This window comes from Arachis stenosperma, chromosome 9 (genome assembly GCF_014773155.1).
Source record: "Arachis stenosperma cultivar V10309 chromosome 9, arast.V10309.gnm1.PFL2, whole genome shotgun sequence".
In the NCBI taxonomy this organism is placed as follows: Eukaryota; Viridiplantae; Streptophyta; class Magnoliopsida; order Fabales; family Fabaceae; genus Arachis; species Arachis stenosperma.
In genome coordinates this window covers 24,630,128-24,647,280 of record NC_080385.1, presented here as the reverse complement: position 1 = coordinate 24,647,280, position 17,153 = coordinate 24,630,128, and the positions used below count along the sequence as shown (strand labels likewise).

Genomic DNA, 17,153 nt, shown 5'->3' with positions numbered 1-17,153 from the left:
TTAATTGAATTTTCGAAAATTCTCTTCCCTCCTCCCACATCCTTCTATTTATGGAGTACCACTCCTTCTTAATGCACAATTCGAACCTTATCTAATTAAAGTTCGAATTCTTCTTCTCCTTCTTCTTTCTATTTCTCTTTTCCTCTGACACTTCAAGGAATCTCTATACTGTGACATAGAGGATTCCACATTTTCCTTTTCTCTTCTCTTTCTTATGAGCAGGAGCAGAGATAAAGGCATTCTTGTTGAAGCTGACCCTGAACCTGAGAGGACCTTGAAGAGAAAGCTAAGAGAAGCTAAGGCACAACTCTCTTTAGAGGACCTGACCGAATTCTTCAAGGAAGAAGAACACATGGCAGCCGAAAACAACAACAATGCCAACAATGCAAGGAAGGTGCTGGGTGACTTCACTGCACCTACTCCTGATTTCTATGGGAGAAGCATCTCTATCCCTGCCATTGGAGCAAACAACTTTGAGCTTAAGCCTCAATTAGTTTCTCTAATGCAACAGAATTGCAAGTTCCATGGACTTCCAATGGAAGATCCTCATCAGTTCTTAGCTGAATTCTTGCAAATTTGTGACACAGTCAAGACTAATGGGGTTGACCCTGAGGTCTATAGACTGATGCTATTCCCTTTTGTTGTAAGAGACAGAGCTAGAATATGGTTGGATTCTCAACCTAAAGAAAGCCTGGACTCTTGGGAAAAGCTAGTCAATGCCTTCTTGGCAAAGTTCTTTCCACCACAAAGATGGAGTAAGCTTAGAGTGGAAGTCCAAACCTTCAGACAGAAGGATGGAGAATCCCTCTATGAAGCTTGGGAAAGATACAAACAATTAATCAGAAGATGTCCTTCAGACATGCTTTCTGAATGGAGCATCATAGGTATTTTCTATGATGGTCTCTCTGAACTATCTAAGATGTCCTTGGATAGCTCTGCTGGAGGATCTCTTCATCTGAAGAAGACGCCTGCAGAAGCTCAAGAATTGATTGAAATGGTTGCAAATAACCAATTCATGTACACTTCTGAAAGAAATCCTGTGAACAATGGGACTAGTCAGAAGAAAGGAGTTCTTGAGATTGACACTCTGAATGCCATATTGGCTCAGAACAAGATATTGACTCAACAAGTCAATTTGATTTCTCAAAGTCTGTCTGGAATGCAAAATGCACCTGGCAGTACTAAGGAAGCTTCATCTGAGGAAGAAGCTTATGATCCTGAGAACCCTTCAATGGAAGAGGTGAATTACCTAGGAGAACCCTATGGAAACACCTATAATTCTTCATGGAGAAATCACCCAAATTTCTCATGGAAGAATCAAGAAAGACCTCAACAAGGCTTTAACAACAATAATGGTGGAAGAAACAGGTCTAGCAATAGCAAGCCTTTTCCATCATCTTCTCAGCAACAGACAGAGAGTTCTAAGCAGAACCCCTCTGACTTAGCAACCATGGTCTCTGATCTAATCAAAACCACTCAAAGTTTCATGACTGAAACAAGGTCCTCCATTAGGAATTTGGAGGCACAAGTGGGACAGCTGAGCAAGAAAGTTACTGAACTCCCTCCAAGTACTCTCCCGAGTAATACAGAAGAAAATCCAAAGGGAGAGTGCAAGGTCATCAACATGGCCGAATTCTGGAAGGAAGAAGAGGCAGAGGACGCCACTGAGGAAGACCTCACTGGACGTCCACTGACCTCTAATGAGTTCCCCAATGAGGAACCATGGGAATCTGAGGCTCAAAATGAGACCATAGAGATTCCATTGGACTTGCTTCTGCCTTTCATGAGCTCTGATGAGTATTCTTCCTCTGAAGAGGATGAGTATGTCACTGAAGAGCAAGTTGCTAAATACCTTGGAGCAATCATGAAGCTAAATGACAAGTTATATGGAAATGAGACTTGGGAAGATGAACTTCCCTTGCTCACCAAAGAACTGGATGACTTGTCTAGGCAGAAACTGCCTCAAAAGAGGCAGGATCCTGGGAAGTTTTCTATACCTTGTACCATAGGCACCACGACCTTCAAGAAGGCCTTGTGTGACTTAGGGTCAAGTGTAAACCTCATGCCCCTCTCTGTGATGAAGAAATTAGGGATCTTTGAGGTGCAAGCTGCAAGAATCTCATTAGAGATGGCAGACAATTCAAGAAAACAAGCTCATGGACTTGTAGAGAATGTTTTGGTGAAGATTGAAGACCATTACATCCCTACTGACTTCATAGTCCTAGAGACTAGGAAGTGCATGGATGAATCCATCATCCTTGGCAGACCCTTCCTAGCCACAGCAAAGGCTGTGATTGATGTTGATAGAGGAGAGTTGATCATTCAAGTGAATGGAGAATCCTTGGTGTTTAAGGCCCAAGGACATCCCTCTATCATCTTGGAGAGGAAGCATGAAGAGCTTCTCTCAAAACAGAGCCAAGCAGAGCCCCCACAGTCAAACTCTAAGTTTGGTGTTGGGAGGCCACAACCAAACTCTAAGTTTGGTGTTGAACCCCCACATTCAAACTCTAAGTTTGGTGTTGGGAGGTTCCAACACGGTTCTGAGTATTTCTGAGGCTCCATGAGAGTCCTCTGTCAAGCTAATGACATTAAAGAAGCGCTTGTTGGGAGGCAACCCAATGTTTTATAGTTAACTATTTTCTTTTGTTATTTTATCTTTTTTGTAGGTTAATGATCATAAGAAGTTACAAAAACAATGAAAAAAGCAAAAACAGAATGAAAAACAGGAAGAAAAACAGCACACCCTGGAGGAAAAGAAGCTGGCGTTCAAACGCCAGTAATGCTAGCTGTTGGGCGTTTAACGCCCAGTCTGGCACCATTCTGGGCGTTTAACGCCAGAAAGGGGCACCAGACTGGCGTTAAACGCCAGTAAAGGGCAACAACCTGGCGTTAAACGCCAGGAATGGGCACCAGCCCGGCGTTTAACGCCAGAAATAGCTCAAAACGTGGATTTTGATGCTATTTGGTGCAGGGATGACTTTTCCTTGACACCTCAGGATCTGTGGACCCCACAGGATCCCCACCAACCCCACCACCCTCTCTTCTTCTTCACCCATTCACCAATCACCTCAATACCTCTTCACCACTCACATCCATCTCCTCCATTTCTTCTTCTTCTTCTACTCTCTTCTTCCTTCTTTTGCTCGAGGACGAGCAAACCTTTTAAGTTTGGTGTGGTAAAAGCATTGCTTTTTTTGTTTTTCCATAACCATTTATGGCATCCAAAGCCGGTTCAACTGAGAAGGCATGACCTCAAGCCCATCACTAAGAAGAAGATGGAGCAAACAAGAGACCCCTCTCATCAAGAAATCCCTGAGATACCTCAAGGGATGCACTTTCCTCCACAAGACTACTGGGAGCAAATTAACACCTCCCTAGGAAAATTAAGTTCCAACATGGGACAACTAAGGGTGGAGCACCAAGAACATGCCATCCTCCTCCATGAAATTGGAGAAGATCAAAGGATCATGAGAGAGGAGCAACAAAGACAAGGAAGAGACATTGAGGAGCTCAAGCACTCCATAGGATCTTCAAGAGAAAGAAAGAGCCGCCATCACTAAGGTGGACCCGTTCTTTAATCTCCTTGTTCTTTATTCTTCTGTTTTTCGAAATTTTCATGCTTATGTTATCCATGTTTGTGTCTTATGATCATTAGTGTCTTAGTGTCTATGCCTTAAAGCTATGAATATGAATCCATCACCTTTCTTAAATGAAAATGTTTTTATCACAAAAGAACAAGAAGTACAGGATTTCAAATTCATCTTTAAAACTAGCTTAATTAGTTTGATGTGGTGACAATACTTGTTGTTTTCTGAATGTATGCTTAAACAGTGCATATGTCTTTTGAATTTGTGGTTCATGAATGTTAAAATTGTTGGCTTTTGAAAGAATGATGAAAAAGGAGACATGTTACTGAGGATCTGAAAAATCATAAAAATGATTCTTGAAGCAAGAAAAAGCAGTGAATATAAAAAAAAAAAAGAAAAAAAGAGAAAAAGAAGGAGAAAAACGAAAAAAAAAGGGGAGAAAGAGAAAAAGAAAGAAAAAGAAAAAAATAAAGTTGTGATCCAAGGCAATAAGAGTGTGCTTAAGAACCCTGGACACCTCTAATTGGGGACTTTAGCAAAGCTGAGTCACAATCTGAAAAGGTTCACCCAATTATGTGTCTGTGGCATGTATGTATCCGGTGGTAATACTGGAAGACAGAGTGCTTTGGGCCACGGCCAAGACTCAATAAGTAGCTGTGTTCAAGAATCATCATACTTAACTAGGAGAATCAATAACACTATCTGGATTCTGAGTTCCTAAAGAAGCCAATCATTCTGAATTTCAAAGGATAGAGTGAGATGCCAAAACTGTTCGGAGGCAAAAAGCTACTAGTCCCGCTCATCTAATTTGGAGCTATGTTTCATTGATAATTTGGAGTCTATAGTATATTCTCTTCTTTTTATCTTATTTGATTTTCAGTTGCTTGGGGACAAGCAACAATTTAAGTTTGGTGTTGTGATGAGCGGATAATTTGTACGCTTTTTGGCATTGTTTTTAGTGTGTTTTTGATAGTTTTAGTTGAGTTTTTATTATATTTTTATTAGTTTTTAGTTAAAATTCACTTTTCTGGACTTTACTTTGAGTTTGTGTGTTTTTCTGTGATTTCAGGTATTTTCTGGCTGAAATTGAGGGATCTGAGCAAAAATCTGATCCAGAGACTCAAAAGGACTGCAGATGCTGTTGGATTCTGACCTCCCTGCACTCGAAGTGGATTTTCCGGAGCTACAGAAGCCCAATTGGCGCGCTCTCAACGGCGTTGGAAAGTAGACATCCTGGGCTTTCCAGCAATATATGATAGTCCATACTTTGCCCAAGATTTGATGGCCCAAACCGGCGTTCAAAGTCACCTCAAGAAATCCCAGCGTTAAACGCTGGAACTGGCACCCAAATGGGAGTTAAACGCCCAAACTGGCATAAAAGCTGGCGTTTAACTCCAAGAAGAGTCTCTACACGAAAATGCTTCATTGCTCAGCCCAAGCACACACCAAGTGGGCCCGGAAGTGGATTTTTATGTCATTTACTCATCTCTGTACACCCTAGGCTACTAGTTCTCTATATATAGGACCTTTTACTATTGTATTTAGCATCTTTGGACATCTAGTTCTTAGATCAGATCTTGGTTCTTCTGGTTCCCTCTCTGGGGCCGAAACCAATGATCACTTTTGTTCTTATGTATTTTCAACGGTGGAGTTTCTACACACCATAGATTAAGGTGTGGAGCTCTGCTGTACCTCGAGTATTAATGCAATTACTATTGTTCTTCTATTCAATTCCGCTTGTTCTTTGTCCAAGATATCACTTGTTCTTCAACATGATGAAGGTGATGATTGACGCCATCACCATTCTCACTCATGAACAAAGTGACTGACAACCACTCTTGTTCTACAAGCATCTGAGGCTTAGTGAATATCTCTTGGATTCTTTAACCGGAATCTTCGTGGTATAGGCAGGACCTGATGGCGGCATTCAAGAGAATCCGGAAGGTCTAAACCTTGTCTGTGGTATTCTGAGTAGGATTCAATGATTGAATGACTGTGACGTGCTTCAAACCTGTAACCTACTGGGCGTTAGTGACAGACGCAAAAGAGTGATTCTATTCCGATAGGGGAGGGAACCAAACCGGTGATTGGCAGTACTGTGACAGAGTGCGTGCATTAGCTTTCACTGCGCGGATGGGAGGTAGCTGCTGACAACAGTGAAACCCTACACGAGCTTGCCATGGAAAGGAGTAAGAAAGGATTGGATGAAGACAGTAGGAAAGCAGAGAGACGGAAGGGAAGGCATCTTCATACACTTGTCTGAAGCTCTTACACCAATGATATACATAAGTATCACTATCTTTATATTCTATTATTTTCGTTCATCATCATATCCATTTGAGTCTGCCTGACTGAGATTTACAAGGTGACCATAGCTTGCTTCATACCAACAATCTCCGTGGGATCGACCCTTACTCACGTAAGGTATTACTTGGACGACCCAGTGCACTTGCTGGTTAGTTGTGTGAAGTTGTAGTGATCACAATTTCGCGCACCACCAATGTCATTTATTATGCCAGCCGTGTTCTAAATGATGCACAAAAGAATTACACAACCACAGAAAAAGAGTTACTTGCAGTGGTCTATGCCATTGACAAGTTTAGATCCTATCTAGTAGGATCAAAGGTGATTGTGTACACTGACCATGCTGCTCTTAAGTACTTACTCACAAAGCAGGATTCAAAACCCAGGCTCATAAGATGGGTGTTGCTTCTGCAAGAGTTTGATATAGAAATAAGAGACAGAAAAGGGACAGAGAACCAAGTAGCTGATCATCTGTCCCGAATAGAACCAGTAGCTGGGGCGTCCCTCCCTTCTACTGAGATCTCTGAGACTTTCCCAGATGAGCAACTCTTTGCCATTCAGGAAGCTCCATGGTTTGCAGATATTGTAAATTACAAAGCTGTGAGGTTCATACCCCAGGAGTACAACAGGGTGCAAAGAAAGAAATTAATTTCAGATGCCAAGTACTACCTATGGGATGAGCCATATCTCTTTAAGAGATGTGCAGACGGAATGATCCGCAGATGTGTACCCAGAGAGGAAGCACAAAGGATCCTATGGCACTGCCATGGATCACAGTATGGGGGACATTTTGGAAGTGAGCTAACAGCCACTAAGGTCCTCCAATGTGGCTTCTACTGGCCTACTCTCTATAGAGATGCCCGAGAGTTTGTGCGTAACTGTGACAGCTGCCAAAGAGCTGGTAACTTACCTCACGGATACGCCATGCCTCAACAAGGGATCTTAGAGATTGAATTGTTTGATGTATGGGGGATTGACTTCATGGGTCCGTTCCCACCATCATACTCAAACACTTACATTCTGGTGGCAGTGGACTATGTATCTAAGTGGGTAGAAGCAATTGCTACACCCACTAATGATACTAAGACCGTGCTGAAATTCCTCCAGAAACACATCTTCAGCAGATTTGGTGTTCCCAGAGTCCTAATCAGTGATGGGGGTACTCATTTCTGCAATAAACAGCTCTACTCTGCTATGGTCCGATATGGAATTAGCCACAAAGTGGCAACCCCGTATCATCCGCAGACAAATGGGCAAGCTGAAGTCTCTAACAGAGAGCTAAAAAGAATCGTAGAACGGACTGTAATTGCCCGTAGAAAGGATTGGGCAAAGAGCTTGGATGATGCTCTGTGGGCATACAGAACAGCATTCAAGACTCCAATAGGAACCTCTCCATACCAACTTGTGTATGGCAAGGCCTGTCATCTGCCCGTGGAACTGGAACATAAAGCCTACTGGGCAACCAGATTCCTAAACCTGGATGCTAAGTTAGCTGGTGAAAAAAGATTGCTCCAGCTAAATGAACTAGATGAATTTAGACTCAGTGCCTTTGAAAATGCAAAGATTTATAAGGAAAAGGCAAAGAAGTGGCATGACAAGAAGTTGTCATCCAGAGTCTTTGAGCCAGGACAAAAAGTTTTGCTCTTCAACTCTAGGCTCAGATTGTTCCCAGGAAAACTTAAATCCCGGTGGAGGGGTGGTGCACGAAATTGTGATCACTACTTTTCGCAACTCAAATAATTCCCGGTAATGAATCCAAAAATTTGGTGTTCAATACCATGGCATAAACACAACTTCGCACAACTAACCAGCAAGTGCAGTGGGTCGTCCAAGTAATAAACCTTACGCGAGTAAGGGTCGATCCCACGGAGATTGTTGGTATGAAGCAAGCTATGGTCACCTTGTAAATCTCAGTCAGGCAGACTCAAATGGTTATGGATGATATATGAATAAAACATAAAGATAAAGATAGAGGTACTTATGTAATTCATTGGTGAGAACTTCAGATAAGCGAATGGAGATGCTTTGTCCCTTCCGTCTCTCTGCTTTCCTACTGTCTTCATCCAATCCTTCTTACTCCTTTCCATGGCAAGCTGTATGCAAGGGTTTCACCGTTGTCAGTGGCTACCTCCCATCCTCTCAGTGGAAATGTTCAACGCACCCTGTCACAGCACGGCTATCCAGCTGTCGGTTCTCGATCATGTCGGAATAGAATCCAGTGATTCTTTTGCGTCTGTCACTAACGCCCCACAATCGTGAGTTTGAAGCACGTCACAGTCATTCAATCATTGAATCCTACTCAGAATACCACAGACAAGGTTTAGACCTTCCGGATTCTCTTGAATGCCGCCATCAATTCTGGCTTATACCACGAAGACTCTGATCTCACGGAATGGCTGGCTCGGTTGTTAGGCGAGCGCTCGGTTGTCAGGCGAGTAGCAACCATGCATCGTGTATCAGGAATCCAAGAGATATCCACCCAATCTAAGGTAGAACGAAGGTGGTTGTCAGTCACACGTTCATAGGTGAGAATGATGATGAGTGTCACGGATCATCACATTCATCAAGTTGAAGAACAAGTGATATCTTGGAATAAGAACAAGCTGAATTAAATAGAAGAACAATAGTAATTGCATTAATACTCAAGGTACAGCAAAGCTCCACACCTTAATCTATGGTGTGTAGAAACTCCACCGTTGAAAATACATAAGAACAAGGTCTAGGCATGGCCAAATGGCCAGCCTCCCAATACGTGATCTCAGATCTAAAGTGATCAAAAGATGATCCTAAGATCGAAAGTGATCAAAAGATGAAAATACAATAGTAAAAGGTCCTATTTATAGGGAACTAGTAGCTTAAGAATTACAAAGATGAGTAAAAGACATAAAAATCCACTTCCGGGCCCACTTGGTGTGTGCTTGGGCTGAGTATTGAAGCATTTTCGTGTAGAGACTCTTCTTGGAGTTAAACGCCAGCTTTTGTGCCAGTTTGGGCGTTTAACTCCCACTTTGGTGCCAGTTCCGGCGTTTAACGCTGGGAATTCTGAAGGTGACTTTGAACGCCGGTTTGGGCCATCAAATCTTGGGCAAAGTATGGACTATCATATATTTCTAGAAAGCCCAGGATGTCTACTTTCCAACGCCGTTGAAAGCGCGCCAATTGGGCTTCTGTAGCTCCAGAAAATCCACTTCGAGTGCAGGGAGGTCAGAATCCAACAGCATCTGCAGTCCTTTTCAGTCTCTTAATCAGATTTTTGCTCAGGTCCCTCAATTTCAGACAGAAAATACCTGAAATCACAGAAAAACACACAAACTCATAGTAAAGTCCAGAAAAGTGAATTTTAATTAAAAACTAATAAAAATATACTAAAAACTTAACTAAATCTACTAAAAACATACTAAAAACAATGCCAAAAAGCGTACAAATTATCCGCTCATCACAACACCAAACTTAAATTGTTGCTTGTCCCCAAGCAACTGAAAATCAAACAAGATAAAAAGAAGAGAATATGCAATGAATTCCAAAAACATCTATGAAGATCAGTATTAATTAGATGAGCGGGCTTTTAGCTTTTTGCCTCTGAACAGTTTTGGCATCTCACTCTATCCTTTGAAATTCAGAATGATTGGCTTCTTTAGGAACTCAGAATCCAGATAGTGTTATTGATTCTCCTAGTTAAGTATGATGATTCTTGAACACAGCTACTTTATGAGTCTTGGCCGTGGCCCAAAGCACTTTGTCTTCCAGTATTACCACAGGATACATACATGCCACAGACACATAATTGGGTGAACCTTTTCAGATTGTGACTCAGCTTTGCTAGAGTCCCCAATTAGAGGTGTCCAGGGTTCTTAAGCACACTCTTTTTGCCTTGGATCACAACTTTATTTCTTTTTTTTTTTCGTTTTTCTCCTTCTTTTTTTTTTCGTTCTTTTTTTTTGTATTCACTGCTTTTTCTTGCTTCAAGAATCATTTTTATGATTTTTCAGATCCTCAGTAACGTGTCTCCTTTTTCATCATTCTTTCAAGAGCCAACATTCATGAACCACAAATTCAAAAGACATATGCACTGTTCAAGCATACATTCAAAAAACAAAAGTATTGCCACCACATCAAAATAATTAATCTGTTATAAAATTTAAAATTCATGCAATTCTTCTCTTTTTCAATTAAGAACATTTTTCTTTTAAGAAAGGTGATGGATTCATAGGACATTCATAACTTTAAGGCATAGACACTAAGACACTAATGATCACAAGACACAAACATGGATAAACATAAGCATGAAAATTCGAAAAACAAGAAAATAAAGAACAAGGAGATTAAAGAACGGGTCCACCTTAGTGATGGCGGCTTGTTCTTCCTCTTGAAGATCTTATGGAGTGCTTGAGCTCCTCAATGTCTCTTCCTTGCCTTTGTTGCTCCTCTCTCATGATTCTTTGATCTTCTCTAATTTCATGGAGGAGGATGGAATGTTCTTGGTGCTCCACCCTTAGTTGTCCCATGTTGGAACTCAATTCTCCTAGGGAGGTGTTGATTTGCTCCCAGTAGTTTTGTGGAGGAAGGTGCATCCCTTGAGGTATCTCATGGATTTCATGGTGAGTGGGATCTCTTGTTTGCTCTATCCTTTTCTTAGTGATGGGCTTGTCCTCATCAATGAGGATGTCTCCCTCTATGTCAACTCCAACTGAATAACAGAGGTGACAAATGAGATGAGGAAAGGCTAACCTTGCCAAGGTAGAGGACTTGTCCGCCACCTTATAGAGTTCTTGGGCTATAACCTCATGAACTTCCACTTCCCCTCCAATCATGATACTATGAATCATGATGGCCCGGTCTATAGTAACTTCGGACCGGTTGCTAGTGGGAATGATTGAGCGTTAGATAAACTCCAACCATCCCCTAGCTACGGGCTTGAGGTCATGCCTTCTCAATTGAACTGGCTTCCCTCTTGAATCTCTCTTCCATTGGGTGCCCACTTCACAAATGTCAGTGAGGACTTGGTCCAACCTTTGATCAAAGTTGACCCTTCTAGTGTAAGGATGTTCATCTCCTTGCATCATGGGCAAGTTGAATGCCAACCTTACATTTTCTGGACTAAAATCTAAGCATTTCCCCCGAACCATTGTAAGCCAATTCTTTGGGTCCGGGTTCACACTTTGATCATGGTTCTTGGTGATCCATGCATTGGCATAGAACTCTTGAACCATTAAGATTCCGACTTGTTGAATGGGGTTGGTGAGGACTTCCCAACCTCTTCTTTGAATCTCATGTCGGATCTCCGGATATTCACTCTTTTTGAGTTTGAAAGGGACCTCGGGGATCACCTTCTTCAAGGCCACAACTTCATAGAAGTGGTCTTGATGCACCCTTGAGATGAATCTCTCCATCTCCCATGACTCGGAGGTGGAAGCTTTTGCCTTCCCTTTCCTCTTTCTAGAGGTTTCTCCGGCCTTGGATGCCATAAATGGTTATGGAAAAACAAAAAGCAATGCTTTTACCACACCAAACTTAAAAGTTTTGCTCGTCCTCGAGCAAAAGAAGAAAGAAGAGAGTAGAAGAAGAAGAAATAGAGGAGATGGAGGTGGCTTTGTGGTTCGGCCAAAAAGGGGGATAAGTAGTGTTTAGGTTGTGTGAAAATGAAGGAGTGAAGATGGGTTTATATAGGGGTGGAGAGAGGGATGGGGTTCGGTCATGTAAGGGTGGGTTTGGGAGAGAAAGTGGTTTGAATTTTGAATGGTAAGGTAGGTGGGGTTTAATGAAGGATGGATGTGAGTGGTGAAGAGAAAGATGGGATTTGATAGGTGAGGGGTTTTTGGGAAAGAGTGGTTGAGGTGATTGGTGAATGGGTGAAGAAGAAGAGAGAGGGTGGTGGGGTAGGTGGGGATCCTGTGGGGTCCACAGATCCTGAGGTGTCAAGGAAAAGTCATCCCTGCACCAAGTGGCGTGCAAAAATGCTCCCTTTGCCAATTCTGGCGTTAAACGCCGGGCTGGTGCCCATTTCTGGCGTTTAACGCCAGCTTCTTGCCCTTTCCTGGCGTTTAACGCCAGTCTGGTGCCCCTTTCTGGCGTTAAACGCCCAGAATGGTGCCAGACTGGGCGTTAAACGCCCAACTACTACCTTTACTGGCGTTTAAACGCCAGCAGGATCTTCCTCCAGAGTGTGCTATTTTTCTTTCTGTTTTTCATTCTGTTTTTGCTTTTTCAATTGATTTTTGTGACTTCTCATGATTATCAACCTACAGAAAACATAAAATAACAAAGAAAAATAGATAAAATATAACATTGGGTTGCCTCCCAACAAGCGCTTCTTTAATGTCAGTAGCTTGACAGTGGGCTCTCATGGAGCCTCACAGATACGTAGAGCAATGTTGGAACCTCCCAACACCAAACTTAGAGTTTGAATGTGGGGGTTCAACACCAAACTTAGAAGTTGGTTGTGGCCTCCCAACACCAAACTTAGAGTTTGACTGTGGGGGCTCTGTTTTGAGAGAAGCTCTTCATGCTTCCTCTCCATGGTGACAGAGGGATATCCTTGAGCCTTAAACACAAAGGATTCTTCATTCACTTGAATGATTAATTCTCCTCTGTCCACATCAATCACAGCCTTTGCTGTGGCTAGGAAGGGTCTGCCAAGGATGATGGATTCATCCATGCACTTCCCAGTCTCTAGGACTATGAAATCAGCAGGGATGTAATGGTCTTCAATCTTTACCAGAACATCCTCTACAAGCCCATAAGCTTGTTTTCTTGAATTGTCTGCCATCTCTAGTGAGATTCTTGCAGCTTGTACCTCAAAGATCCCTAGCTTCTCCATTACAGAGAGAGGCATGAGGTTCACACTTGACCCTAGGTCACACAGAGCCTTCTTGAAGGTCATGGTGCCTATGGTACAAGGTATTGAAAACTTCCCAGGATCCTGTCTCTTTTGAGGTAATTTCTGCCTAGACAAGTCATCCAGTTCTTTGGTGAGCAAAGGGGGTTCATCCTCCCAAGTCTCATTACCAAACAACTTGTCATTTAGCTTCATGATTGCTCCAAGGTATTTAGCAACTTGCTCTTCAGCGACATACTCATCCTCTTCAGAGGAAGAATACTCATCAGAGCTCATGAATGGCAGAAGTAAATCCATTGGAATCTCTATGGTCTCAGTGTGAGCCTCAGATTCCCTTGGTTCCTCATTGGGGAACTCATTGGAGGCCAGTGGACGTCCATTGAGGTCTTCCTCAGTGGCATTCACTGCCTCTCCCTCCTCTCCAAATTCGGCCATGTTGATGGCTTTGCACTCTCCTTTTGGATTTTCTTCTGTATTGCTTGGAAGAGTACTAGGAGGGAGTTCAATAATTTTCTTGCACAGCTGTCCCACTTGTGCCTCCAAGTTCCTAATGGAGGACCTTGTTTCAGTCATGAAACTTTGAGTGGTTTTGATTAGATCAGAGACCATGGTTGCTAAATCAGAGTGGTTCTGCTTAGAATTCTCTGTCTGTTGCTGAGAAGATGATGGAAAAGGCTTGCCATTGCTAAACCTGTTTCTTCCACCATTATTGTTGTTGAAACCTTGTTGAGGTTTCTGTTGATCCTTCCATGAGAAATTTGGATGATTTCTCCATGAAGAATTATAGGTGTTTCCATAGGGTTCTCCCATGTAATTCACCTCTTCCATTGAAGGGTTCTCAGGATCATAAGCTTCTTCTTCAGATGAAGCATCCTTAGTACTGCCTGGTGCATTTTGCATTCCAGACAGACTTTGAGAAATCAAATTGACTTCTTGGGTCAATGTAACACCCTACCATACAGAGTCTTATGCTTAAGTCATAATTCAGAGATGGCAAGGTATTACGACCTCTAAAATAAAAATTTAGTACGTATAGTAGTATGAATGATTGATTATAACTAGGAGCCTTTGTAGAAAAAGGGGTAAACAAAAACCGCAACTCAAAAGCGCAACACTCCGATCGATAACGCAACGAACAAGGATAAACCAACGCGAGATTATATATATACAAGAGAGTGTCAAAAACAGGAATATCAAGACTCAAAATCCGGCTGCGAAGATAACCGGTCTGAGCATAACAATATATACATATGATAAAATAAGGAAAACCCCAAAGGAAACCCAAAGGGACACAAATACATAAAACCTATTCTCCAAAATCTCCCATAAGAGGAGTCATCACAGTTTGTATTATTTAATGGAGATAAGAGTATCTAAGAAAAACATATAAACCAAAACATAGTCCCCAAGCACAAGGAATCTTCGCAAATCTAGAAGTCTCCAGCATGCCTCAGCGGGAAACCTCGCGTCCTGCATCTGAAAACCACAAAATCCGCATGGGTGAGAACCAGAGGTCCCCAGCATGGTAACAGCTTCCACATATATAATACATAATAATAGAGGAAAGCCAAAGGCAATCCTAGAACTCCCTCCAGATAATATCAAAGCTTATAAACAAGCTAAACCATATAAGGGCATCTGACTAAAGATTCTTCAGTCTAACTAATACTTTCCCTTCCAATTCCTTCAAACCTCCCAACCACCAGCAGGAGTATATTATAGCAACACAGTTGTATCAGACAAAGAATATACAAATAGGAGCAGTTAAGGCATTTAGACAATTAGCAAGTAATATGCAGTCAAATAGGCAATCTCGAACAATTCATATAGTATGCATATGATGAATGCCTGTCCCTAGTGGCCGATGATATCATCTGTCGGTTATAGAGCCAACCCGACAAGTCCTGGTAGCTAACCATTGGACTGTCCCTCTGTCGTGTCTCCCCAACTCGAGTATGCTCAATATGAGCTTGATCATAATCATGATCCATATCCATCACCATCACTGGTGAATATTTATCCATCACCATCACAGGTGAATATTTATCCATCACCATCACAGGTGAATATTTGGGAGTGAGCTCGTCCGGGAATTTCACAGTGCCCGGCCACCCTGACGACATAGGGTAAACAGAGTATCAAGTCTCAACCTGGAGCACGTGGTGGCTAGCCACTGCTACTACCCAGGGAAACTCGTATCTCAGATAGTGGAAGTGTAAATCACAATTATCAATAATTCAGCATAAACATGCATGAATTCTCATCCATGGATCAACATCCATATCAGCCATTCGGCTCATGGTTAAATCCATAACCAGCCAATATTCATAGCATACACAGCTATTCCGGCTCACGGTTAAATCCATAACCAGCCATTTCATTAACAATTACAGCCTTTCGGCCCATGGCATAACAAGCACTTCCACCACCATCCTCCGCATCTCACATAATCATCTTGATCTTCATTGATCATTCATTTTTCCCTTGCTTTACTCGCAAGTTACCTCATTCACTAGCCCCCTTCTAATAGCTAGGCATGTCATAATGATTTAAGACATAAATGGTGAGATTGGAGGCTTAGAAGTATGAGATTTGGCTTTTAAAACTCAAAAATCAACTTTGGGATGAAAACAGGGCCACGCGTACGCGCACTCCACGCGCACGCGTGGATAGCCTTAAAAACTTATCGACGCGCAAGCGTCATGCACGCTAACGCGTGGATTCAAAATCTGCCAATCGACGCGCACGCGTCAACCACGCGTACGCGCGGGTGTTCTCGTGCCCCAGGCACAACACCGGCACAGTTCTGGCATAACTCTCTGGAAAATGGCTGGGCATTGGGTGCAGCACAATCGGCGCGCCCGCGCACATCACGCGTACGCGTGGATGGCATTTTTCGGAAGATCAGCGCGTACGCGCCAGGTGCGCCCACGCGCAAGGGGTCATTCTGCTAAAAATTTTCTAAGTTAAAAGCTGCAGAATTTCACAGATTACACCCCAATCTTCCAACGGACATAACTTCCTCATTTTAAATCATTTTTCACCCGTTCTTCAAACGGTATGGACATCCCGGATCCAATTTCATTTCTAAACAGATTTGGTACAAAACGGAGATCCGTAGTCCAAGTCATGTCCCGTCAAAGTATGCCCAAAAACCATATTTTCATACAAAACCACAATATGCCATTTTCAAAACAAACCATTTTCAACTCTTTTCAAAATCAATCAAAACATGCCAATTTCATCCCCTTTTCTTTGAAATCAATCAAAATGTGTCAAATTCAACGTCAAGCCTCCTCAACTCACACATTGACACATTATCACAATTTACCAAAATCACTATCTCATCATTTTACCCCACTTCACCCAAGTGGCTCAAACCCAAACATATTGACATATCATATACTATTCCTCATGCCAATTTTCAATAACACCAATTCCAAATAACCATCATTATACATAATCAATATCATATTCACCATCAACATGGTTCAACCCACAATTCAACCATAACCAATCATCAAGCATATATCACAACATGCATACTTCTCATACATCATACCATTAAGGCATCAATAATCATCATCACATATATGACCACATCATATATCTCAATCATTTAACAACATCAACCATTCAATGCCTATCTTAGGGCCTCTAGCCTAAGTATTTCCTACCACATTACATATTAGATACGGGAAACCGAAACCATACCTTAGCCGATTTTCCCAAGCTCCACCGGAGCACTTCCAAACCAAATATCCACAAGCTCTCAAGGCCTCAATACCTCCAAGAACAGATTTTTCACCACCAAACCCTTTCCAAGCTTTTCAAAATCACCAATCAAGCTCCAATATCCACACATACACAACCTAAGCCACAACCATCATACCCATACACAACATCTCAAAACCCAAGCATCATAAAACAACAAAATACACTAGGGTTGAGAATCTTACCACACCCAAGGTCCAAGGAGACAAGATTAACCTTCTCCTTCAAGAGAGTTTGGTCCTATAATATCAAAGAACCCAAAATCTCAACATTTCACCCATGAAACTCGAAAATAAGGGCTGAGATTTCGAATAGCAACACGTGGCTTACCTCAAGATTGATTATATGGGTTTTGTAGAGCTCTCCGCGGTGAACGCGTGGCCGCAAACGGGGCGGCAATCGGAGCTCTAGATCAAAAGTTATGATGGTTTGAAGATCAACCAAGGGAGAGAACTTGAGAGTGTGTTCTTCCTCCCTTTCTCTCTAATTTCAGCTTGTGTGTGTAACAAATGAGGAGAGAGAGTGCTGAAAACTAGGGTTTTGGTTAAGTTATGTTGGGCCAAGGGCCCACTTTGGGTCCGGTTGGCCCGGTTTGGCCCGTTCGGTCCAATCTTGGTCCGAATTCTATAAAATTGGTACCAAAATTCTCGTCT

The 17,153-nt window shown here is 42.2% G+C and overlaps 1 non-coding gene across 1 annotated transcript; it reads right to left on the bottom strand.

Moving 5' to 3' along the window:
- Positions 1 to 757: 757 nt before the first annotated feature.
- LOC130952967 (small nucleolar RNA R71) lies at positions 758 to 865 on the bottom strand. The gene has a single exon (XR_009075140.1). It is a non-coding gene; the product is annotated as a small nucleolar RNA R71 (small nucleolar RNA).
- Between the last annotated feature and the right edge of the window lie 16,288 nt (positions 866 to 17,153).